We start from the raw sequence: 24,420 nt of genomic DNA, 5'->3' as shown, positions 1-24,420 counted from the left end.
CACAAATAAACAAAAACATCTCATGTTCATGGATTGGAAGATTTAATATTCTTTACTTATTATTATTTTTTTTAGAGACGGAGTCTTGCTCTGTCACCCCAGTTGGAGTGCAGTGGCACAATCTCGGCTCATTGCAAGCTCTGCCTCCTGGGTTCCCGCCATTCTCCTGCCTCAGCCTCCTGAATAGCTGGGACTATAGGCACCCACCACTGGTTTCACCATGTTAGCTAGGATGGTCTCAATCTCCTGACCTTGTGATCCACCTGTCTCAGCCTCCCAAAGTGCTAGGATTACAGGTGTGAGCCATCACGCCCGGCCCTTAATATTCTTAAAATATCCATACTACCCCAAGCAAACTACAGATTCAATGTAATCCCTCTTAAAATCTTAATGGCATTTGTATAGCAATAGAAAAAAAAATCCTAAAATCATAGGAACCACAAAGACCCCCAAAATAGCCAAAAAAATATTGAGAAGAACAAAACTGGAGGCCCCATACTTCCTGATTTCAACACATATTACTAAGCTACAGTAATTAAAACAGTATGGTACTGTCATAAAGACAGCCATATATGCATATTATGGTCACCAGCAATAAATAAATAAATAAATAAAGACATACAGACCAATGGAACAGAATGAAGAGCCCAGAAATAAACCCACAGATATATGGTCAACAGATCTTCAGTGAGGGTGCCAAGCATACACAGTGGGGAAATGATAGGAAGGATAGTTCTTCTTCAACAAATGGTGATGGGAAAACTGCTTTCTACATGCAAAAGGATGAAACTGAATCATTATCTTACACCATAGACAAAAATCAGCTCGAAGTTGATTAAAAACTTAAACATAAAACCAGAAACCATAAAATTCCTAGAAGAAAACATAGGAAAAAATTTCAGGACATTGACCTTGGCAGTGATTTCTTAGATCTGACACCAAAAGCACAGGCAACAAAAACAAAAATAGACAAATAGGACTACCTATCAAACTAAAAAGCCTAAGCACTGCAAAGGAAAAAGCAGAGTGAAAATGTAACCTGCTGAATGGGAAAAAAAAAAAAAAAAAAAAAAATTGCAAACCACATATTTAACAAGGGACTAGGATCCAAAATATATAAGAAACTCCTATAACTGGATAGCTTGAAAAAATTTAAAAATGAGCAAAAAGCTTGAACACACATTTCTCCAAAGAAGGCAGACAAATGACCAACTGGTATATTTAAAAATGCTCAGCCGGGTCCGGGCGCAGTGGTTCACGCCTGTAATCCCAGCACTTTGGGAGGCCGAAGCAGGCGGATCACGAGGTCAGGAGATCCAGACCATCCTGGCTAAGATGGTGAAACCCCGTCTCTACTAAAAATACAAAAAATTAACCGGGCGTGGTGGCGGGTGCCTGTAGTCCCAGCTACTCGGGAGGCTGAGGCAGGAGAATGGCGTAAACCTGGGAGGCGGAGCTTGCAGTGAGCCGAGATCGCGCCACTGCACTCCAGCCTGGGCGACAGAGTGAGACTCCGTCTCAAAAAATAAATAAATAAATAAAAATAAACATAAAAATAAAAAAAGCTCAGTCGGGCGTTGTAGCTCACGCTTGTAATCCCAGCACTTTGGGAGGCCGAGGCATGGCAGATCACGAAGTCGGGAGATGGAGAACATCCGGCTAACACGGTGAAACCCCGTCTCTACTAAAATACAAAAAATTAGCCGGGCGTGGTGGCGGGTCCCAGCTACTCCGGAGACTGAGGCAAGAGAATGGGAGGCTGAGGCAAGAGAATGGCGTGAACCCGGGAGGCGGAGCTTGCTTGCACTGAGATCGCGCCACTGCACGATAGACAGTGTAGCCTGCGCGACAAAGCGACACTCTGTCTCAAAAAAAAAAAAAAAAAAAAAGCTCAATATCACTAATCGTTGTGGAAAGGCAAATCAAAACCCCAATGAGATATCACCTCATACCTGTCAGGATGGCCATTATTTTAAAAGTGTTATTATAATAAAATAACAAGTGTTGGCAAGGATGTGGATAAATTTGAACACTTGTGCATTGTTGGTAGGAATGTGTAATGGTGCAGCTGCTATAAAAAACAGTATGAAGGTTTTTCAAAAAATTAAAAATAGGCTGGGCATGGTGACTCACGCCTCTAATCCCAGCATTTTGAACGGCAGAGGCAAGAGGATTGCTTGAGCTCAGGAGTTCAAGATCAGCCTGGACAACATAATGAGACCTCATCTCTACTAAAAATAAAAATAAATAAAACTTTAAAAATAACTACTGTCAGGCATGGTTGCTCACACCTGTAATCCCAGCACTTTGGAAGGCCGAGGTGGTGGATCACCTGGCCACCACCTCCTTGAGGTCAGGAGTTCAAGACCAGCCTGGCCAACATGGTGAAACCCCATCTCTACTAAAAATAGAAAAAAATGGCCGGGTGTGGTGGCACATGTCTGTAATCCCAGCTAATTGAGAGGCTGAGGCAGGCGAATTGCTTGAACCCGGGAGGTAGAGGTTGCAGTGAGCTGAGATTGTGTCATTGCACTCCAGCTTGGGCAACAAGAGTGAAACTCCGTTTCAAAAAAAAAAAAAAAAAAAAAAAGAACTACCATATGATCCATCAATACCACTTCTGGGTATTTCTCCAAAAGAATTGAAATCAGAGTCTCAAAGACAAATTTGTACTGCTATGTTCATCACAGCATTACTCACAATAGCCAAGATATGGAAACAATCTAAATGTCCATCAATGGATGAATGGATAAAGAAAATGTGGTATATACACACAGTGGAATAGTATTTAGCCTTAAAAAAGGAAATCCTATCTCATGCCACAAAATGGGTGAACTTTGAGGATATTATGATAACTTAAATAAGCCAGTCATAGAAGGACAAATACTGCATTATTTCACTTATTTGAGGTATCTAAAGTAGTCAAATCCATAGAAACAGGAAGGAGAATGGTGGTTGCCAGGGGCCGAGGGGAGGAAGAAATGGGGAGTTGCTATTCACTGGGTATAAAGCTTCATTTTTGCAAAATGAAAAAGTTCTAGAGATCTGTTGCACGACATCGGGCCTATAGTTAATACTGTACATTTAAGATTTTGTTAGAAGGGTAGATCTCATGTTATGTGGGTATTTTTTTTTTTTTTACCACAATAAAAGTTTTTTTGAAAAGACATCATGCCAAGCAAGAGAAGCCAAACTTAAAAGAGCACACACAGTAGATTCTATTTATGTGAAGTTCAAGAATAGATGAATCTGGACTTCTGATTCTGAACAAGATGGAGTAGACACACTTCTCCCCATTCCTCCTGCTAAAGCCACCCCTATATATAAAACAAACAGAAGAAGACTCTAAAAGGTAGAGAGAAGGCAGACTGACTAGAGACCTCAGGACCAAACAGTGGCACAGCAGTGAGTTCCCTGGGTTTTCTTTTTGCCCAATACATGCCAGATTTGGAAGTGGAAGAAATCAGCAACCCAGAAATACCAATAAACATAGACAAAAACAGCCCCAAGAAAAACCTGCTCTTTGCTTCCTGCTGACAGGTCTAAAACATAATAAAAAAAGAACAAAACAAAAATAAAAAAGAGGAAAACCTGCTCTCTTTAGCCAAAGGATCAGCAGAGACCCAGCCTAGCAAGACGAAAACCTTTAAAACAATGACCTCCCTACTCTAGCCAAACAGCATGGAAGAAACTACAGCCCCAGGCCCGTGCTGCCCTGTGAGGACAGGCCGGGTGGGGAGCCCTGCCTGGCCATAACAACGAGCCCCATCCCCCAGCGCCAGGGCAATAACAGTGAAGAATGAGGGAGAGCCAGGACTTCCACTCCACCCAGCAACAACAAGGTGCCCCTCCCTCTCCATGCTGGGTTGACTTTCACCCCCACCCAAGAGTAATCAGGTCAGTGGAGACCACATAGGAGCAGTAACAAGGCACCCTCCCTTCCCATGCAGGGAAGGATCATTGAAGCCAGACCTCCCACCACTGCCCAGAAGTAAGGAGGTACCCCTGACCCCCACCAGGGTGTCAACCAAGGTCAAGTAGGGGACCTGGATTTCTACCCCCACCTGGCATTAATAAGGCCCAGGGCTAAAGGAGGCCTGCTGAAATAGATTACAAGAGGATCCAGCATCTCAGAACATAATACCCCAAATGTCCAGGGTATAATACAAAAATAATTTGTGGCCATGAGCAATGGCTCACACCTGCAATTCTAGCACTTTAGGAAACCACGGCAGGAGGATCGCTTGAGGCCAGGAGTTTGAGACCAGCCTGGGCAACATAGTGAGACCCTGTCTCTACAAAATGAAAAAATTAGCCTGGCATAGTGGTGCATGCCTGCAGTCCCAGATACTTAAAAGCTTAGGTGGGGGGATTGCTTGCGCCCAGTAGGTTGAGGCAGCAATAAATTGTGATTGTGCCATTGCACTCCAGCCTGGGCAACAGAGCAAGACTGTCTCAAAAAAATAAAAAAGGAAAAACTTCTCTCACACCAAGAACCAGGAAAATCTCAAATTTAATGAGAAAAGGCAACCAACAGATGCCAACAACACCAAGACACAAATACTGGAATTATCTGAGAAGGATTTTAAAGCTGCCATCTTAAAAATGCTTTGGCAAGCAGTTACGAACATGTTTGAAACAAATGAAAAATAGAAAGCCTAAGCAAATAAATAGACACTACAAAGAAGAACCAAATTGATAGAATTTTAGAAAGCTGACTGGATGGGCTCAACATCCAGTGAGCTTTGTAAATAGAATGGAGGCTGGGTGTGTTGCCTCACGCCTGTAATCCCAGCACTTTGGAAGTCCAAGGCAGGCAGATTGTTTGAGGGCAGGAGTTCGAGACCAGCCTGGGCAATATGGTGAAACCCCATCTTTACTAAAATTACAAAAATCAGCCAGGCACGTTGGTGCACACCTGTAATCCCAGCTACCGGGGAGGCTGAGGTACGAAAATCCCTTGAACCAGGGAGGCAGAGGTTGCAGTGAGCTGAGATTGTGCCACTGTACTCCAGCCTGGCGGGTGACAGAGTGAGACTTCATCTCAAAAAAAAAAAAAAAAAAAAAATAGTACGGAGGTATGAGATAAAAAAAAAAAAGTCGGCCGGGCGCGGTGGCTCAAGCCTGTAATCCCAGCACTTTGGGAGGCCGAGACGGGCGGATCACGAGGTCAGGAGATCGAGACCATCCTGGCTAACAAGGTGAAACCCCATCTCAACTAAAAAATACAAAAAATAACTAGCCGGGCGAGGTGGCGGGCGCCTGTAGTCCCAGCTACTCGGGAGGCTGAGGCAGGAGAATGGCGTAAACCCGGGAGGCGGAGCTTGCAGTGAGCTGAGATCCGGCCACTGTATCCCAGCCTGGGCGACAGAGCGAGACTCCCTCTCAAAAAAAAAAAAAAAAAAAAAAAAAAAAAGGCATTGAATTTGAAGATAGAACAATAGAAATTACCCAATCTGAACAACAGAGAGAAAACAGACAAAAAAAAAAAAGAAAAGAAAAGGACAGAACCTCAGGAACCTGTGGAACTAAAATAGAAGCTCTGACATTCATGTTTTTAGAGTCCAAGAGGAAGCGGAGAAAAAGTGGGGGCTGAAAAAATATTCAAAGAAATAGTAGCTGAAAACAATCCTGAACTTGGCAAAAGACAAACAATGGATTTAAGAAGTTAAGTGAACTCTGAAGAGGTAAAACCCCAAGAAATCCACTCCAAGGCACGTCATGGTCAAACTCTTGAAAACTAAAGACAATGAAAAAATCTTGAAAGCAGAGAGAGAGAGAGAGAAATGACACTTTATTTAAAAGGGAAAAACGGGCCGAGCAACATAGCAAGACACTATCTCTACAAAAAAATTTTTTTAAATCAGCTGGGTGTGGTGGCGTGCACTTGTAGTCCTGACTATTTGGGAGGCTGAGGCCTCCTGGGCCCAAGGATTACTTGAGCCCAGGAGTTCAAGGCTTCAGTGAACTATGATTATGCCACGACACTCCAACAGAGTGAGACCTCATTCCTAAAAAAAAATCTAAAAATAAAAAATAAATAAAAGGAAAAAACAAATTACAGCAGATTTTTTTAAACTCAGAAACCATAGAAGCCAGCAAGAAGTGGCAAAACAGTTTTCAAGTGCTGAAAGAAAAGAACTGCAGAGCCATATATCCAGAGAAAGTATCCTTCAGGAATGAAGGAAAATCAAGGTATTCTCAGATAAAGAAAAACTAAGAGAATTTTTTGTTAGCAGACCTACCCTAAAATAATAATTAAAGGAAGTTCTTGAAACTGAAAGGAAAGATAAAAGAAGGAATCCTCCTGGAACACTGGGGAGGAGGAAAGAAAAATGGAAAGAGTAAAAATAGGGGTAAATATGATCAACTTTCCTTCTCTTGAGCTTTCTAAATTATGTTTGAAGGTTGAAGCAAAAATTATAACATTGTGGCCGGGCGTGGTGGCTCACGGCTGTAATCCCAGCACTTGGGGAGCCCGAGGCAGGTGGATCACTTGAGGTCAGGAGTTCAAGATCAGCCAAGCCAACATGGCGAAACCCTGTCTCTACTAAAAATACAAAAATTATCTGGCCTCCCAAAGTGCTGGGATTACCGGTGTAAGCCACGATGCCCGGTCTATAATTAACTTTTTAATGAATCACCAAACTGTTTTCCACAGTGGCTGTACCAGTTTACATTCCCATCAGCAATATACAAGTGTTTCAATTTCTACACTTCCCTGCAACACTCGGTTTTTTATTTTATTTTATTTTTATTTGTGAATCAGGCAACCTCTCAAACCAGAGTAGGCTCAGAGACGCCTAACACTTGTTATTTTCTGTTTTTATAGTGGCCATCATAACGGGTGTGAAGTGGTATCTCACTGTGTTTTTTATTTGCATTTCACTAATGATCAGTGATGTTGAACATCTTTTCATGTGCTTATTGACCAACTATACATCTTCTTTGGAGAAAAGTCCTTTACCTGTTTTTTAACTGGGTTGTTTGTGTTTTTTGCTATTGAGTTGCAGAAGTTCTATACATAGTCTGGATATTAACCCCTCATTAGATACATGATTTGCAAATATTTTCTCCCATTTTTTGGGCTGCTTTTCACCCTTTTGATAGTGTCCCCTGATGTACAAAAGTCTTAAATTTTAATGAAGTTCAATTTATTTTTTTCCTTTTGTTGCCTGTGCTTCTGGTGTTATATCCAAGAAACTATTGCCAAATCCAATGTCATAAAGATTCTTCCCTATATTTTCTTTTTTCTTTTTTCTTTTTTTTTTTTGAGACAAAGCTTCACTATGTCGCTCAGGCTGGAGTGCAGTGGTACCGTCTCAACTCACTGCGGCCTCCACCTCCCTGGTTAAGCAATTAGCCTCCTGAATACCTGGGATTACAGGCACCCGTCACTATGCCTGCGTAATTTTTTTGTACTTTTAGTAGGGACAGGGTTTCACCACATTGGCCAGGCTGGTCTCAAACTCCTGACCTCAAGTGATCCTCCCACCTCAGCCTCCCAAAGTGCTGCGAATACAGGCGTGAGCCACTGTGTCCAGCTCGTCCCTGTATTTTCTTCCAAGAATTTAAAAAATTTAGTTCTTATATTTATGTCTTTGGTTCATTTTGAGTTAATTTTTGTATGTAGTATAACAAGAGTCCCCAACCCCCTGTTGGAAACCAGGCTGCACACCAGGAGGTAAGTGGTGAGCAAGGAACCTTGTATTTAGCCACTCCCCCTCACTCACATTACCGCCTAAGCTCCGCTTCCTGTCTGGCAGCATTAGATTCTGATGGGAGCGCAAACCCTACTGTGAACTGTGAATGTGAGGGATCTAGGTTGCACGCTCCTTATGAGAATCTAATGCCTCAGGATTTGTCGCTATCTCCCATCACCCCGAGATGGGACTGTCATGTTGCAGGAAAAGCCCAGGGCTCCCACTGATTCTATATTATGGCCAGTTGTATAATTATTTCATTATATATTATAATGTAATAATAATGGAAATAAAGTATCCAATAATTGTAATGTGCTTGAATCATCCCCCAAACCTCCCCCAACCCTGGTCTGTGGAAAACCATCCCCCAACCCCAGTCTGTGGAAAAACTGTTTTCCACAAAATCAATCCCCGGTGCCAAAAAGGTTGGGAACTGCTGTGGTACAGGTATGTATCCAATTTCCTTCTTCTGCATGTGGATATCCAGTTTTCTTACCTGGGACACTTATTTTTTTTCTTTTTTAGACAAAGTCTTGCTTTGTGGCCTAGGCTGAAGTGCAATGGTGCAATCACAGCTCACTGCAGCCATGACCTTCCTGGGGTCAGGTGATCCTCCCACCTCAGCCTCCAGAGTAGCTGGGACTACAGGTGTGTGCCACCATGCCTGATTAATTTTTTGTATATTTAGTTAAGACAAGGTTTTGCCATGTTGCCCAGACTGGCAATCCACCCACCTCGGCCTCCCAAAGTGTTGGGATTACAGGTGTGCCCAGCCAGGACACTTTTAAAACTCCTCAAGACCAGGCTGTTGCATGGGAAAAAGTACTTGCAAATCATATATCTGATGATATATCATATGATGAGGGATTAATACTCAGAATATATACAGAACTTCTACAACTTAATAACAAAATACCAAACAACCCAGTTAAAAAACACGCAAAAGGGCTGGGTGTGGTGGCTCGTGCCTGTAATCCCAGCACTTTGGGAGGCCGAGGCGGGTGGATCACAAGGTCAAGAGATCGACCAGCCTGGCCAATATTGTGAAACCCCGTCTCTACTAAAAATACAAAAATTAGCCAGGCGTGGCGGCACACACCTGTAGTCCCAGCTACTTGGGAGGCTGAGACAGAAAAATCGCTTGAACCCAGGAGGCAGAGGTTGCAGTGAGCCAAGATCATGCCACTGCACTCCAGCCTGGCGACATAGGGAGACTAAGTCTCCAAAAAAAAAAAAAAAAACCCAAAACAAACAAACAAACAAAAAACAGGCAAAGGACTTTTCTGCACCCCAGAATCTCTGTGGTGGGGCACAGGCATCAGAACTCAAGGTTTCCCAGGTGATTCCCATGGGCAGCCCGGAATAAAACCATTGTCTATGACACGGAAATTTTAGTCCCAATTGTATTGGTCTCTGTATTCTCAGTTTCTAGCATGAGGTGTGGCCCATAGACACACAGAATAGGGTGTACACTGGGCCCCGTGGGGACTTTGGGAGATTCTATTCCTAGAAATTATCAAATAAATGGGCCCCCCAGCACCATGCCATGCCCACTGCTTTGCCAGGTGCATTCAAGAAGATGAACAAGAACTGACCATGGGTTCAGTCCCAGCAGAGTGTGGGAGGGATCGAGAGAGACTATAGAGTCAGATAGCAACAGAGTGATGGACAGTGTGGGGCAGGGTGTCTGTTCACAGAATCAGAGAGGTGTGGTTGCCTGGGGGCAGAGCTGGGGCACACACACCCTTGGATGGGATTGCAAGAAGGAGGAAGAGCTGGAGGTGAGCCTGCGAGGAGCCTCGTTGGAGAAGCTTCCCAATTGTTGCAGCAGCTAACTTCTGCAAAAGCCTGTCTGCCCATGCTTTCCACGGTGCCTCCTCATCTTTAACCAGGGATGAGAGCAGCACCTACCTCACCGGTCGACTGGGAGGATACCTGAGCTAAGGCATGAAAAGCACCCGGAACGGAGCCTGACACACAGGAAGCACTCAATATTGTCAGTTATATATTCCATCATTATCTCCTTTAATCTCAACAACCCTAAGAGATACATACCATTGGCTGGGCGTGGGGCTCAGCCTGTAATCCCAGCACTTTGGGAGGCCGAGGCAGGAGGATCACCTGAGCTCAGGAGTTCGAAACCAGCCTGGCCAACATGGTGAAACCCTGTCTCTACTAAAGATAAAAAAAAATTAGCCAGGCATTGTGGTGGGCGCCTGTATTCCCAGCTACTTGGGAGGCTGAACCATGAGAATTGCTTGAACCCGGGAAGTGGAGGATGCAGTGAGTCAAGATTCCACTCCAGCCTGGGCAACAGAGCAAGATCAGACTCTGTCTCAAAAAAAAAAAAAAAAAAAAAAAAAAAAAAAAGAGAGAGAGAGAGAGAGATACATATCATTATCTCTATTTTTTTTTTTTTTAAGTTGAAACTGGAGCTCAGAAAGGTGAAGTCAATTGTCCAATGTCACACAGCAGGAATGAGCCAGGATTCAGACTCTATTGTATCCAGCTCCAAAGCCCATGCACAAATCTTCCACAAAACTTGGGGACCAGAGGCTGGAGTCCTGGAATCCAGGAATCCAGAGTTGGAAGGGGTCACTGAAAGCCATTTTGTCTGGTCTAACCATTTCATTTGTAGAGAAAGATGACCAGAGAAGAGAGCATGTCAGATTGAGGAGGGTACAGAGCTCAGGCTTCTAAACAGACTGACAGGCAGGACAAGCCATGGCCTTGGCCTCAGCATCAGTCTCCCCACGAGTCAGCAAGCTCTGCCTCTCCCATCTCCAGCCAACACAGCTGAAGGCATACTAAGGAGCTGGGGTACCATCCAGGAGGAGGAGGACGAGCAGCCTCTGCGCCAAGAGCTCACCATCTGCCTCCCGCCCCAGGCTGGCAGAGATCACCCCAGAAGCCCCCAGCCCCTGTCCCTCTCAGCCTGGGCCTGCAGCCCAGAGACCCTCTGACAAGCCCCCACCGCAGCCTCCTCCCAACTGTGGGGAGGAAGTCAGGCAATTACAGATGACCTTTGCAGGAGAGCAGAATGTAAACTAGAATCCATTTTCCTGTGCAATCTTCATAATTACCACGGCAATTATCCCCAATGAGCCACTGTGACCAAGGCTTCACTCAGCCCAGGTGCTGAGCCTCTCCAGCCAGGTTTTGGTCCCTCACCCTTCCCATCATAGGCTGCCTTTAGTCCCGTGGCACAATCACCTGCACAACTGCTGCCTCTCTGCTCTCCAGCTACAACCACACAGCACACAGGGAGCTGACTTCATCCCTGTTGTAGGGATGGGGAAACTGAGGCTCGGCCTCACCAAGGATAAGGGGTCTGTAAGCAGTTGAGTTCTGATAGGAGTTAGACCTTAACACCTCACCTACACCCCATTTCTTCCCACTCTACATTCTCCTGGGCCTGGGCGACACAGAGGGACCCTGAGTAATCTCTCCTTCAGAAACACTGGGGAGATGGAAGCACAACTAGTACGATTTAGGAAAGTAGTTTCTAAACCTGTATGTGCAACAAAATATCCTTTAAAAAATGCACATTCCTGGCCAGGCACGGTGGCTCACACCTGTAATCCCAGCACTTTGGGAGGCCAAGGTGGGTGAGTCACCTGAGGTCAGGAATTCAAGACCAGCCTGGCCAACAGGGTGAAACCCTGTCTCTACTAAAAATACAAAAATTAGCCAGGTGTGGTGGCGGCGCCTGTAGTCCCAGCTACTCAGGAGGCTGAGGCAGGGGAATTACTTTAACCCAGGAGGTGGAGGCCGCAGAGAGGCAAGATCGTGCCATTGCACTCCAGCCTAGGTGACAGAGCGAGACTCCGTCTGGAAAAAAAAAAAAAAAAAAAACCATATTCCTGATCCCCACGTTGGAGATTCTGATTCTGCTGATCTAGGGTAAAATCCAAGTGTCCCTGTTTTGGTTTTCACTTATAAAGTTCCTTCATGTGATTTCAATCATTAGCCCATATATGGGAAATGTTAGGTGATAAAGGAAAGAATTCCTGAATATTTCTTGTTCTTTCCCTCACTGTCACCATTTCCAACAACCAAAAGCTCCTTCTTTTGCACATCTAAATAACCACTGAGAGAGTTAAGGGAAGAGATGTGAGTCATTCACACTTTAGTATAAATAAGCTCACTCAGCTAGCTTTTTGCCTAATGCCTAGCTGAGATCCTGCCCATTTTGGGGGAGGAGAGGGTAAGAATTAGGAGTGTTGATGGAGGAGGAAAGAGAAGAGAGCCGGAAGAGGGAGGGAATAGAGGTGCTTCTGAGAGAGGTGTTAAGAGTGAGGCGCCTTGAACTGAGCCAAATGACTTGAATGGTAAATACCGTAATGGGAAAACCAGAGAGAGGCTTGGACTTACAGTAACTAGCACTAGTGCCAGAGTTCAGACAGCAACTAACCAGTGTTTGCTGGACCTCTGAGGGGGAGGATGAGCACAGCATAAAAGCCTGCCTATACAGCCGATAGCTGGGGGAGTGATCTAACGCCTCAATACTCAAAGTATGGTCCAAGGACCAGCAGTACTGGCATCACCTGGGAGTTTGTTAGAAATGCGGGCTGTGGCTAGGCTCGGTGGCTCATACCCTAGCACTTTGGGAGGGCAAGGCAGGAGGATTGCTTGAGCCCAGGAGTTCAAGAGCAGCCCGGGCAACACAGCCAAACACCGTCTCTACAAAAAATTTAAAAATTAGCCAGGCATAGTGGTACACACCTGTGGTTCCAGTTATTTGGGAAGCTGAGGTGGGAGGATTGCTGGAGCCCAAGAGGTTTAGGCTGCAGTGAGCTGTGAATGCACCACTGCACTCAGGCCTGGGCAACACAGCAAGACTCTGTCTCAAAAAAGAACAAAGAAAAGAGGTCGGGCTCGGTGGTGGCTCACGCCTGTAATCCCAGCACTTTGGGAGGCCGAGGCGGGCGGATCACGAGGACAGAAGATCAAGACCATCCTGGCTAACATGGTGAAACCCCGTCTCTACCAAAAATACAAAAAAAAATTAGCTGGGCATGATGGCAGGCGCCTGTAGTCCCAGCTACTCGGGAGGCTGAGGCAGGAGAATGGCATGAACCCGGGAGGCAGAGGTTGCAGTGGGTCGCGATAGCACCACTGCACTCCAGCCTGGGCGACAGAGCGAGACTCTGTCTCAAAAAAAAAAAAAAAAAAAAAAAAAAGAACAAAGAAAAGAAATGCAGGCTTTTAGGACCACCAGACCTACTGAATCAGAATCTTTTAAAAAGGTCCCCAGGAGACACCTGTGTGCATTAAGGTTGGAGAAGCTCTGGTCTAACATTTAAGCACAGCGAGCTCTGGGAATGACCTGCTTCGAAGAGGACATTGATGAGCAAGAGGTAGGGGCAGACCATGAAACAAAGAATGGGGGTGGGCACTGGGGAACTGGGCAGAGCAGGTTAACTCTGCCAAGGAGCTAGCCTGAGTTGCTTTCTAAAGGAAGGGGAGGGTAAGATAGGCCAATAAAACTAACAAGTAGCTAAATTTTGTGTCCTGGACTTGGAATCTACAGCTTGGTTTCAGGGTCAGTTTTACTGATTTCTGTGTGACTTTGCCCAAGTAACTGACCTCGGTTTTGTCTTCTGTCAAATAGAGCTGATATTCTATTCTCTTGCTGCCTTTAGAGATATTATGAGAACCAAAGGAGCTAAGATGAGAAAAAGTGCATTGGAGGCCATGAAACGCTGGACAGGGCAAGTCAAAGCGGCTGCTTCCTAGTATCCACAGAAGCCTGACCTCCCAGGCAGCAAAGCTTACCCTTGCTCCCTTCCCACACCTGACAGCTGGAATCCCATGCTGAAAGGAGCCGGACAAGCCTGGGCACTTGAGGATGTTATGATCTCACAATACTTTAATGTGTCTGCCAGGATTTGGTTTGGAAGACCCTTGGGATTAGAATCAGGTAGCCAAGTGAGGGTGGTCCAAGGGCTCCCCATATCTCACATCCTCCTACCCACTGGGGAGCATTGGTTCCCCACCAGGCTGCACAATAGAATCAGTGATGTCTGGACCATCAGGGTGACTAAAATGAAAAGACAGATAATATCAAGCGTTGGTGAGGATGCAGAGTAATCAGAACTCTCAAACACTGCTGGTGGGATTGTAAAATGGGATCAGCCGTGTTGAAAACTATGCAGCAATCTCTATTGAAGTTCAGCACACATACCCCTTAGACCAGCACTTCCACCCTTGGGCTTACATGCAGCAGAAGTGAGTGCCCAGGCCACCAAAAGACATGCACATGAATGCCTGCAGCAGCCATATTCATAGTAGCCCCCAAAAATCCACGTGTCCCCCAATAGCTGAAAGACTAAGCAGATACACTGTGTCCAGTGCTATGCCCTGTGCCACCCCAAAGCCCAGCATCAGGGTGAAGACCCTCCATCCCCCAGCTGCAGGGGGTATTTACTGCTGACAGTTCTGAGAGTTCTTTTCCGAGAATTCCCCTCCTCTTGCTGGCCCCCTCCCAGGGGCAACTCATATCCAACAAGTGCTTGACCCAGGCCTGGATCCCTTGCTTGATTCAGGACAACTCTGAAGCGCCCTCCCAGCCCCAGCACTCCATGGGGGATCAACTGAGGCCTGTGTTAAAAGGGCATCTTAGCTCACCCTCTCCCACTCTCTGCCCTGTCCCACTTCCCTATCCTCTTTTCTCATGTGTGTGGTTTTTATCTATTTGTAACTTTTATTTTAGATACAGGTACATATGCAGGTTTGTTACATGGGTATATATTGCACCCAGGTAGTGAGCACAGTATCCAATAGGTAGTTTCATGACCCACAGTTCCCTCCTTCCCTCCTCTAGAAGTCCATGGTATCTACTATTCCCATGTTTATATTCTTGGATGCTCAATGTTTAGCTCCCACTTATAAGTGAGCATGCACTGTTTGGTTTTCCGTTTATGCGTTAATTCACTTAGAATTATGGCCTCCAGGCCAGGCACAGTGGCTCGTGCCTGTAATCCCAGCACTTTGGAAGGCTGAGGCGGGTAGATCACTTGAGGTCAGGAGTTCGAGACCAGCCTGACCAACATGGCAAAACCCCATCTCTACAAAAATACAAAATTAGCCGGGCATGATGGCGCGTGCCTGTAATCCCAGCTACTCAGGAGGCTGAGGCAGGAGAATCACTTGGACCCAGGAGGTGGAGGTTGCGGTGAGCTGAGATCGAGCCATTGCACTCCAGCCTGGGCAACAAGAGCGAAACTCTGTCTCAAAATAAATAACAGTAAATAAAAATTAGCTGGGCATAGTGATGTGCGCCTGTAGCTACAGCTACTGGGGAGGCTGAGGCAGGAGAATTGCTTGAACCCAGGAGGAGGAGGTTGCAATGAGCAGAAATTGCACCACTGCACTACAGCCTGGGCAACAGAGTAAGACTCTGTCCCAAAAAAAAAAAAAAAAAAAAAAAAAAAGAATTATGGCCTCCAGCTCCATCCATGTTGCTGCAAAGGACATGATTTTATTCTTTTTCATAGTTGCATAATATTCCACAGTGACATACCATCTCACACCAGTCAGAATGGCTATTATAAAGGTCAAAAAAGAACAGATGCAGGCAAGGCTGAGGACAAAAGGGAACACATATACACTGTTGGTGGGAATGTAAATGAGTTCAGCCACTATGGAGAGCAGTTTAGAGATTTCTTAAAGAACTGAAAACAGAATTACCATCTGACCTGCAACGCCATCACTGGGGCATATGCCCAGAGAAAAACACATCATTCTACCAAAAAGAACATGCATTTGTATGTTCATCTCTACACTAGTCAAAATAGCAAAAAAGGGAATCAATGTGGTGGATTAAAGAAAATGTGGTGCATTTACACCACGGAGCACATAGCCCTCTCCTTTTATACGTGGTGTTCCAACGAGCACTTCCTAGCGACCCTCCTGCACACAAGTCTCCAAGTCAGAACCTAACCTACCCCAGTTGGTATCAGGACTGATTCTAGGAAGCAGCCTCTGAACCCTGGGACCCAGAAGCTGGGTCGCCCACTGTCGCTGGTGCTAGGAGAGCTGGCACCCAGCAGGTAGCAGGGAAGAGACGGCACTGCAGGGACAAGAGCTCCCGAATTGGAGAGGCCGGGGGAGTGGTAATTAATTATAAAGTCTGTGGAAGGGGATGGCTGTGCTGGGGCCCGCGTGCACTAAAGAAAGACAACGCAAGGCTGAGTGTGACTCAGCACTAATTTAAGGCCAAGTGAGAAAGCCAAGGGCCTCCTTAGCAGCAAATAAATCCTCCTCTCCTGCAGCAGGAGGGGAGGAAAAAGCTGAGGAGCAGGCCAGGGCGTAGTTATGAGTGGAGCGTAAAACAGAAGAAGTTCAGTGCTCAGCCCACGATGAGTTGGCTGCGTCAAGTGCAGAACCTGCTTGGGAAAGAGTGAGGTGCGGAAGTGACCCCCGGCGAGCACTCCCCCTGCTTGAAGACTATGCAGATAGGCTCAGGGGCTGGCCCAAGGCCGGGGTGGGACATCAAGTGGGATAAAGGAGAGTCAATCCCACAATACGAGGATTAACACCCTGGCAAGAGGGCTTAACATGCTGCTTGGAGAAAACGAAAGCCCACAGTAGAAGTCAGCAGGGATGCGGTGTCAGGCCGCGGAAGAAAGCATCCAAAGGCCTGGAGAAGAGGGCATGCTTGGGTGTCTGCCGTGTCTGGCCAGAAACCCACTCACTATCCGTCTCCTGCAGGAAGGCCGGGCAGCCACCGCATTTACCAAGGCCAACGGGAAAGCCCTAAGAAGCCCAGGTGAATGTCCTTTGAAGACCTGCTAGTTGGAGCTGCAGTTACAGAACTGGGCGCCCTGACAATAGCGGGGATGACAGGATCCCGAAGAAAGAGGCCAGGTGGCGGCGCCTGGTCATCAGAAGCGCAGGCTCAGGAGTCTTCAGGTGGAGGCAGTTACCACCGCTAGCAGCCAGGTCAGAGCTGCTGGACCCGCCAAGCCATGGAAATGGTTCATCGAGTCCGTGTCCCAGGGCAAGCCAGATGGGCAGCCAACAAGGACACTGCCCACCCGATGCAATCAAAAGAGTCCAAGGGCTAGGTGTGGTGGCTGACACCTGTAATCCCGGCACTTTGGGAGGCCTAAGTGGGAGGATCCCTTGAGCCTAGGAGTTCAAGATCAGCCTGGGCAACACAGGGAGACCTTGTCTCAAAAAAAAAAAAAAAAAAAAAAAAAAAAGTTTTTAAATTAGCCAGGTGTGGTGGTGCATGCCTGTGGTCCCAGCTACTCAAGAGGCTGGGGCGGGAGGCTCACTCGAACCCAGAGGTCGAGGCTGCAATCAGTGAGCCCTGATCACACTACTGCACTCCAGCCTAGGTGACAGAGTGAGACCCTGTCCCCCAAAAAAAACAAAAAAGAGAGAACATCCAAGGCTTGATGATGGGGGTTGACAGCAGTAACCCAATGAAAAGTCCTGATCCTTTGAGAAGTTTCCAGACCTGACGAAGGTTTCACATCCAACTGACTGAAGGAGAGACCAGGTCCCCAGAAGGAAGGACCCTGCAACCCCCGAATCAGCACATGTGATGATGATTCCATCATCCTTCCTGAGAAGGGCGTACATGCCTTTTACTTGAGTAACCATATGTGGGAGAAAGATGAGTACTCAGGCATTTCAAAGACTGTCAGACACAGGGTCCACATGGACATTGGTCTGGGGACCCAAAGAGGCATCATGGCCCCCTGTTAGGGTGGAAGCATATGGGGGCAGGTGATGAGTGGAGTCCCAGCCCGGCTTTGGCTCACAGGGAGTCCAGTGGATCCACAGGACATCCAGTGGTGGTCTCGCTGGTCCCTGAGTGTATAATTGGAATAGACACACATTGCAGAACCCCCACACTGGTGCTTTGGCCCGTGGGGCAAGAGCTACTATGATAGCTCTTGGAAGCCTCTGAAACTACCTGCCATCAAAGGAAGTGTGGCTGTGGGTTTTCGACGTCGAACCTGCCGGTCTCACCACACACAGCACCACCCAGCACTGCCGCTGGATGGGGTGATGTAACAGCCCCTTGGATGCAGCTGACCAAGAGCTCTACTGTACAGGATGGTGGCTGTAATTCCTGACAATGTGCTGTATTGTTGAGCATTGCTACAAGAATAGATTTTAAGTGTTCTCACCATAAAAGTATGTGAGGTCATGCATATGTTAATTAGTTTGATTTAGCCATTCCACAATTTCAAAACATCATGTTTCACACCATAAAAATATACTTTTTTTTTTTTTTTTGAGACAAACTCTCACTCTATCAACTCTCAGGCTGGAGTGCAGTGGCACCATCTCAGCTCACTACAACCTCCACCTCCCTGGCTCCAGCGATTCTCCTGCCTCAGCCCCCCAAGTAGCCGGAACTACAGGCACACGCCACCACACCTGGCTAATTTTTGTATTTTTAGTAGAGACAGGGTTTCACCATGTTGCCCAGGCTGGTCTTGAACTTCTGAGCTCAAGTGATCCGCCTGCCTCGGCCTCCCAAAGTATTAGGTTTATGGGTGTGAGCCACTGTGCATAGCCAATACAGACAATTTTTACTTGTCACTTTAAAAAATAATAGGCCAGGTAAGGTGGCTCATGCCTGTAATCCCAGCATTCTGGGAGGCCAAGGCGGGAGGATTGCTTGAGCCCAGGAACTCAAGACCAGCCTGGGCAACAAATCAACCAACCAGTCAATCAAATAAATAATAATAAAAAGATGCAGATGAGGTGTCAGCTTGGAGCTGATCCCCTGCAAGGGTGGTGAGCTGTCTTCTGGAACACGGCGCACACTGTAATGACTACTGCATGGTGCTGAGTCCCTAATGGGACCAGAATAGATGCGTCTAAGAACTACAGAGTAGAACTAGGAAGAGCCCCACTCACCATCACACCCAGGGACAACTCTGGGCACTGCGAGGTTAGAAATCCTGGTTCCCAAAGGGAAAATAGTTCCACCAAGAGACAGCAAGAGTCAGATTAAACTTTCAGCTATAACTACCACCACTTCCCTTCAGGTCCCTTGTGGCAAGAAACCAGCAGGGAAAAAACAACAACAACACAGAGTCACCATCCTGGCAGGAATAACTGGCCCTGATCATCCACAGGCGCCTTCTGTAAAAGCCTCACACTGTTTGTACAGCAAGGGCCAGGGAAGAAGAATAGCATTGGCAGCCAGGCAATTCCCTGGGACATCTCTTGGTGCTCCCTTGCCTGGTATTGATGGGAAATGGGCAAGGGCAATGGTCACGGTTTGAGAAGAGCAGGAAGGTCAGAGACTCAGACTCCCTCAGACAGGAGGGGCCGGGTCCCCTCACAAGGTAAGCCACCTAGACCAACAGAGGTGCTAGCCAAGGTCAGGGTCACTGAGGAGAGAGATTACAAGTGTCTGTTGTGGCCCAGAGTCCTGCTGCAGCAGCAGGACTGTCGCTCGTCTCACTGACCTTCCCCTTATTAGCTTCCCCAGGAAAAGAGACCAACCAGGACTCTGAAGAAGCTGTTCCCAGGTGGGATTAATTATGATAAGGGCTCAGATTTCCAAGTAGTGCGAGGGGCAGGCTGCGGTGGGTGCTGTAGGTTTGCCACCTCCTCAGGGTGAGGTCGCTTTTGACCCCAGCTGTTGGGGGTGTTGCCTGCTGATGGCCCACGCCTGAGTCCTTCTCTGGGCATTGCCCTGGGCTGAAGGGAGCCCCCTCGTCCAAGGTTATGCCTCCTCCCCAGAGACAGCCTGCACTGACCAGTGACTGCACTGACCAGTGACTGCACTGACCAGCCGCACTGACCAGTGACTGGTCAATGCAGGGGTGCAAAGCCCTGGCCCCTTGCCTTAATATGATATGATGTTCAAGAGTCACCCCAGCTTCAGGGCTCCATGTGGGGTCAGCTGAGGCCTCTACTGTGACTTCTCCTTCAGCCCAGTCCTCCATCCTTCAATCCTGTTGATTCCAGCAGCAACCTCCTGAATCCAAACCTCCTGCATCCAAACCTTCAGCTCAGACTATTTTTTCCAGAGACTAGACCTACGCCAACTACACAGTGGTGGAGAAGGGCAAACCACTCAGCCCACCGGAGCACGGCGGACTCTCACAGATGGAGCACTGAGCGTCAAACAGCACATTCCACGTGATTCCATGTCTATGAAGTTCCAGAACAGGCAAACCTGGTCCTGACAGGAGAGTGGTTACCAGGGGCAGACATGAACTGGGAAGGGGCAGGAGGGAACCTTCCGGGATGCGGGATCCTGTTCTGTGTAGTGGCTCATGTTCACTGACATGCACTTTGTACTTTAATTAATTAACTGATGGATTGATCGAGACAGGGTCTCACTCCATCGCCCAGGCTGGAGTACAGTGGTACAATCATAGCTCACTGCAGCCTCAACCTCCCTGGGCTTAGCTGATCCTCCCACCTCAGCCTCCTAAGCAGCTGGGATTACAGGCGCACACACCCAGCTAATTTTTTTTTTTTTTTTTGCGGGGGGTACAGACCAGTGCCATGTTGCCCACACTGGTCTCAAACTCCTGAGTTCAAGTAATTTGCCTGCCTCAGCCTCCCAAGGTGCTGGGATTACAGGCGTGAGCCACCACACCCAGCTATATCTCAATTTAAAAAATACCAATGCCCAGGCCCCAGCCCAGTTAAATCAGAAAATTCTAATGTGCGGCCAGGGTCCAGAAGACCCTAGGCTGGGGTCTGCTGCAGCGGAGACAGGCGCTGTCCCGACAAGCAGAGCGGCTGTACTGAGGCTCCAAGGCAGGAGGAGAGAGGGGCCCACGGAGCAGGGCCCCGGAAGGCAGCTGACAGGGTAGCGGTGGGAACAGAGTGGCCCAGGTGTGTTGTGCCCATAGAGCTTAGGGGAGGGAGGAAGAGGACCAGCAATGACAACGTCACCTTCTCGCTGTCTGGCCTTGGGACATCACTTTCCCTGTCTGGACCCCAGTGTCCTCCCTGCTGGTGCAGCACTGGACTGGAATGGGAGGCGGGAGGGACAGGGTGTAGTCGAATCCCAGTTCCATACCCCATGCCCTCCAGGCCCCGTTCAGACCTCAGTCCTGCCCTAGCTGGCAACTTACCTGGCCCCCTTCCTGTTTTCTCATCTGCAGAGCGGGGGTGATGGTGCCTACTTCACCCGGTGGCTGTGAGAACTGCATTGGAGACAAATATTTTACAACACCTCCTCCTCCCTCCCTCTCAGCTGACAGCTGTGCCGCTTATTTCTCTGAGAAAAAGGGAGGCACCTAGAGACACTGCGGCCCCACACCCACCTCACCCCACCCCTAGGCCCTGCCGCCCTCCCCCTGGGTTCCCAGGCCCCCTGTCCCTCCACCCCTCACCCCTTAGGCTGGGCACTCCTGCTGCCGGGCTGGGATGTGCTCTCCCCTCTCCCGAATGATTGGTTTTCCCTCACATAGAATCTGTCCCATCCAGAGAGAATCATGCTGTTGTTTCTCTCATTTAAGAGAAAGTCAAAAGGGTCCCCTAGACCGCCCAGTGCCCCCCACGTTGTGGGCCCATGTGTCTCCTCCCTCCGGTGGCAGAGGACACTCCTGGAAAGGCCCGCCCATCCTCTCCACCTCCACTCCCTCCGAAGCCTTTCCAGTCGGCCTCTGGCCCTCACCAGCCACTGCTGACCCCCATGGCCAGTCTCCAGTCCTCCTCCTTGGCAGCACGCTGTCCGCCCTGGCACCCGTGCCTCCGGGCTCCTCAGACACCACACTCCCACTCTGTGTCGCACCTCCGTCTCCCTGGGTGGGCCCTCACAGGGCCAGGACTCAGGCCTGGGGCCTCTTCTCTTCTCCACTCATGTCTACTCCCTCTGGGATCTCATCAGAGCAGTGGCCTTAGATCTCCCTGAACTCCAGCCTCACACATCCACCCACCTCCTCAACAGCCCCACTTGGATGTAGGCACTTACCATGTCCCCATCTGACAGCCCCCAGCCTGCCCCAACGCTGGCCTTTGCCATCTCAGGACACAACACCACTGTTCACCCAAGAACTTAGGAATCTCCCTCACCCTACACCCCACTGACTCTCCCTTCAAAATATACGCAGAATCCAGCCACCTCTCACCTGTGGGCCACAGACGCCAGGGTCTGCCCCAGCCCCCTCTCCCACCCGGAGGGCTGTGTGGCCTTCTAATGAGCCCCCCTGCTTCCACCCTCGCCCCCTACTGTCTATCTGCCAGACGGCAGCTGCAGTCATCTTTTTAAAACATAAATAATGTCACTAAAGTTGATACACAACCCCCCACTGTTAAATTTGACTGGCTTTTTTTAAAATTGAAAAATAAAAACACAAATATAATTTTGACACATCACACCCCTGCCGAAACCCTCCAGCGAGTGACTCACCCATCTGAGAACAGGTTGGCTGTGCCTCCGGGCCCCAACCTGTTGACTCATCCTCCCCCACTCCCCACGACCACTCTCCACGCCTCACTCCACCCCAGACCCCCTGTGCTTCCTCTTCCCTGCCTCGGAGCTAGCACCTGCGGCTTCCTGTCCCGAGATCCTCCTCCCTTGATATCTGCAGGGCACATTTCCTTGCGTTAAGTCTCTGATTCATGATCCTGACCCGCACTTTTGCCCCATCCAGAACAGCCAGCCCATGCCCCACACCCCTTACTTAAACCCTCACCCTGCCTTATTTTTCCTTTGTAACACTTGTCACTTCCTAATATATTTGTGTGTGTATGTGGATATATATATTTTTTTAATTAATAGATTTTATTTTTTAGAGCAGTTTTAGGCTCACAGAAAAATTGACTAGAAAGTACAGAGAGTTCCCATACACCCCCTCCCACCCACACAGTAGCCACCCTTACTGTCCATACCGTGCATCTGTGTGGTACATTTGTGAGGACTGATGAACCTACACTGACACATCATTATCACCCAGAGTCCATAGTTTACATTAGGGTTCACTCTTGGTGGTGTGTATTCTATAGGTTTGACTATAGGTTGATGACAGGTAACTACCATTGTAGTATCATACAGAAAAGTTGCCCTGCCCTAAAAATCCTCTGTGCTTTCTACCTATTTATCTCTCCCTGACCCACCCCAATCTCTGATAACCACTGATCTTTTCACTATCTCCATAGTTTTTCCTTTTCCAGAATGTCACCTAGTTGGAATCACACAGTATGTGGCCTTTTCAGGTTGGCTTCTTTCACTTAGTAAAACGTATTTAAGGTTCCTCCTTGTCTTTTCATGGCTTGATAGCTCATTTATTTTGAACACTGAATAATATTCCATTGCCAGGATGTGCCACAGTTTATATAACCATTCGCCTACTGAAGGACATCTTGATTGCTTCTAAATGTTGGCAATGAAATGTCTTGACATTCACAGGACACAGCAGCATGATAAAGGCCCTGATGGGCCGGGCACGGTGGCTCACGCCTGTAATCCCAACACTTTGGGAGGCTGAGGCGGGTGGATCACGAGGTCAGGAGTTCGAGGCCAGCCAGACCAAGATGGTGAAACCCCATCTCTACTAAAAATACAAAAATTATCCAGGCACGGTGGCAGGTGCCTATTATCCCAGCTACTCAGGAGGCTGAAGCAGGAGAATCGCTTGAACCAGGGAGGCAGAACATGCAGTGAGGCGAGAATGTGCCACTGCACTCTAGCCTGGGCGACAGAGCAAGTTTTCATCTCAAAAAAAAAAAAAAGGCCCTGATGAGGCCTACACTGAAGAGCACCCTTTACTTGGGTTGAACCTAAAAGTAAATTTCCCAAATTTGACCACGGACAATCTGTCCAGGTGCTACCTCCCACCTCCTGGGTGCCACAGGAGCTCACACTAGGATGACAACTCCCCTCTCTCAGCTGGGGCAGCCCATAAAGTCCTTGAAGGAGCTGAGCGTGGTGGCTCACGCCTGTAATCCCAACACTTTGGGAGGCCGAGGCAGGTGGATCACCTGAGGTTGAGAGTTCGAGACCAGCCTGACCAAAATGGAGAAACCCCGTCTCTACTAAAAATTAAAAATTAGCCTGGCATGGTGGCACATGCCTGTAATCTCAGCTACTCGGGAGGCTGAGGCAGGAGAATTGCTTGAACCCGGGAGGCGGAGGTTGCAGTGAGCCGAGATCACACCATTGCACTCCAGACTGGGCAACAGGAGTAAAGCTCTGTCTCAAAAAAAAAAAAAAAGAAAAAAAGTCCTTGAAGGAGAAAGACTGTGGCTAAGAGCCACAGAGCAGGGCGCCAGAACCCACGTAAAGGGAGCGGTGGAATTTGGAGGTTTGGAGCACGTGTGCCCAGCTGGGGTGAGGACCCCTAGAGGAGCAGTAGGAACTAAACTGCGACCCAACTCTGGTGCCCACAGGCTATGTGGCCCTGCGCCAGCCACTCCCCTCCTCTGTCCTGCAGCATTACTGCAAGATGAAGGGGCTGAGCAAGGTTGGTCCTACAGCCCAGGGCCCTTTGTCCAGAGCTTCAGAGGCTCTTGGATGGGACCTTAGGTTGACTTCTAGAATTCAAAAAGTCTGGGTCGGGCATGGTGGCTCACACCTGTAATCCCAGCACTTTGGGAGGCCAAGGTGGGCAGATCACTTGAGCCCAGGAGTTCGAGATCAGCCTGGATAACATGGCAAAACTCCGTATCTACTGAAAATACAAAACATTAGCCAGGTGTGGTTGCTTACACCTGTAGTCCCAGCTACTTGGAAGGCTGAGGTGGGAGGATCACTTGAACCCAGGAAGTCGAGGCT

General features: G+C 48.1%; 2 protein-coding genes across 4 annotated transcripts in view; one reads left to right on the top strand and one right to left on the bottom strand.

The window, feature by feature from the left end:
• RPS10 (ribosomal protein S10) overlaps window positions 1-24,420 on the top strand; it is a 624,010-nt gene that overhangs the window by 532,367 nt on the left and 67,223 nt on the right. The window lies entirely within an intron of this gene.
• Window positions 1-24,420, bottom strand: part of PACSIN1 (protein kinase C and casein kinase substrate in neurons 1) — a 64,240-nt gene that overhangs the window by 23,274 nt on the left and 16,546 nt on the right. The window contains exon 2 of the mRNA XM_050787706.1: window positions 20,777-20,848. The gene's annotated coding sequence lies outside the window, so the exon portion shown is untranslated. The remainder of the gene's footprint in view (window positions 1-20,776; window positions 20,849-24,420) is intronic.

The sequence above is a fragment of the Macaca thibetana genome, chromosome 4 (genome assembly GCF_024542745.1).
Source record: "Macaca thibetana thibetana isolate TM-01 chromosome 4, ASM2454274v1, whole genome shotgun sequence".
NCBI classification, from domain to species: Eukaryota; Metazoa; Chordata; class Mammalia; order Primates; family Cercopithecidae; genus Macaca; species Macaca thibetana.
The sequence above is the reverse complement of the archived record's forward strand: the minus strand, read 5'-3'. Positions and strand labels throughout refer to the sequence as shown.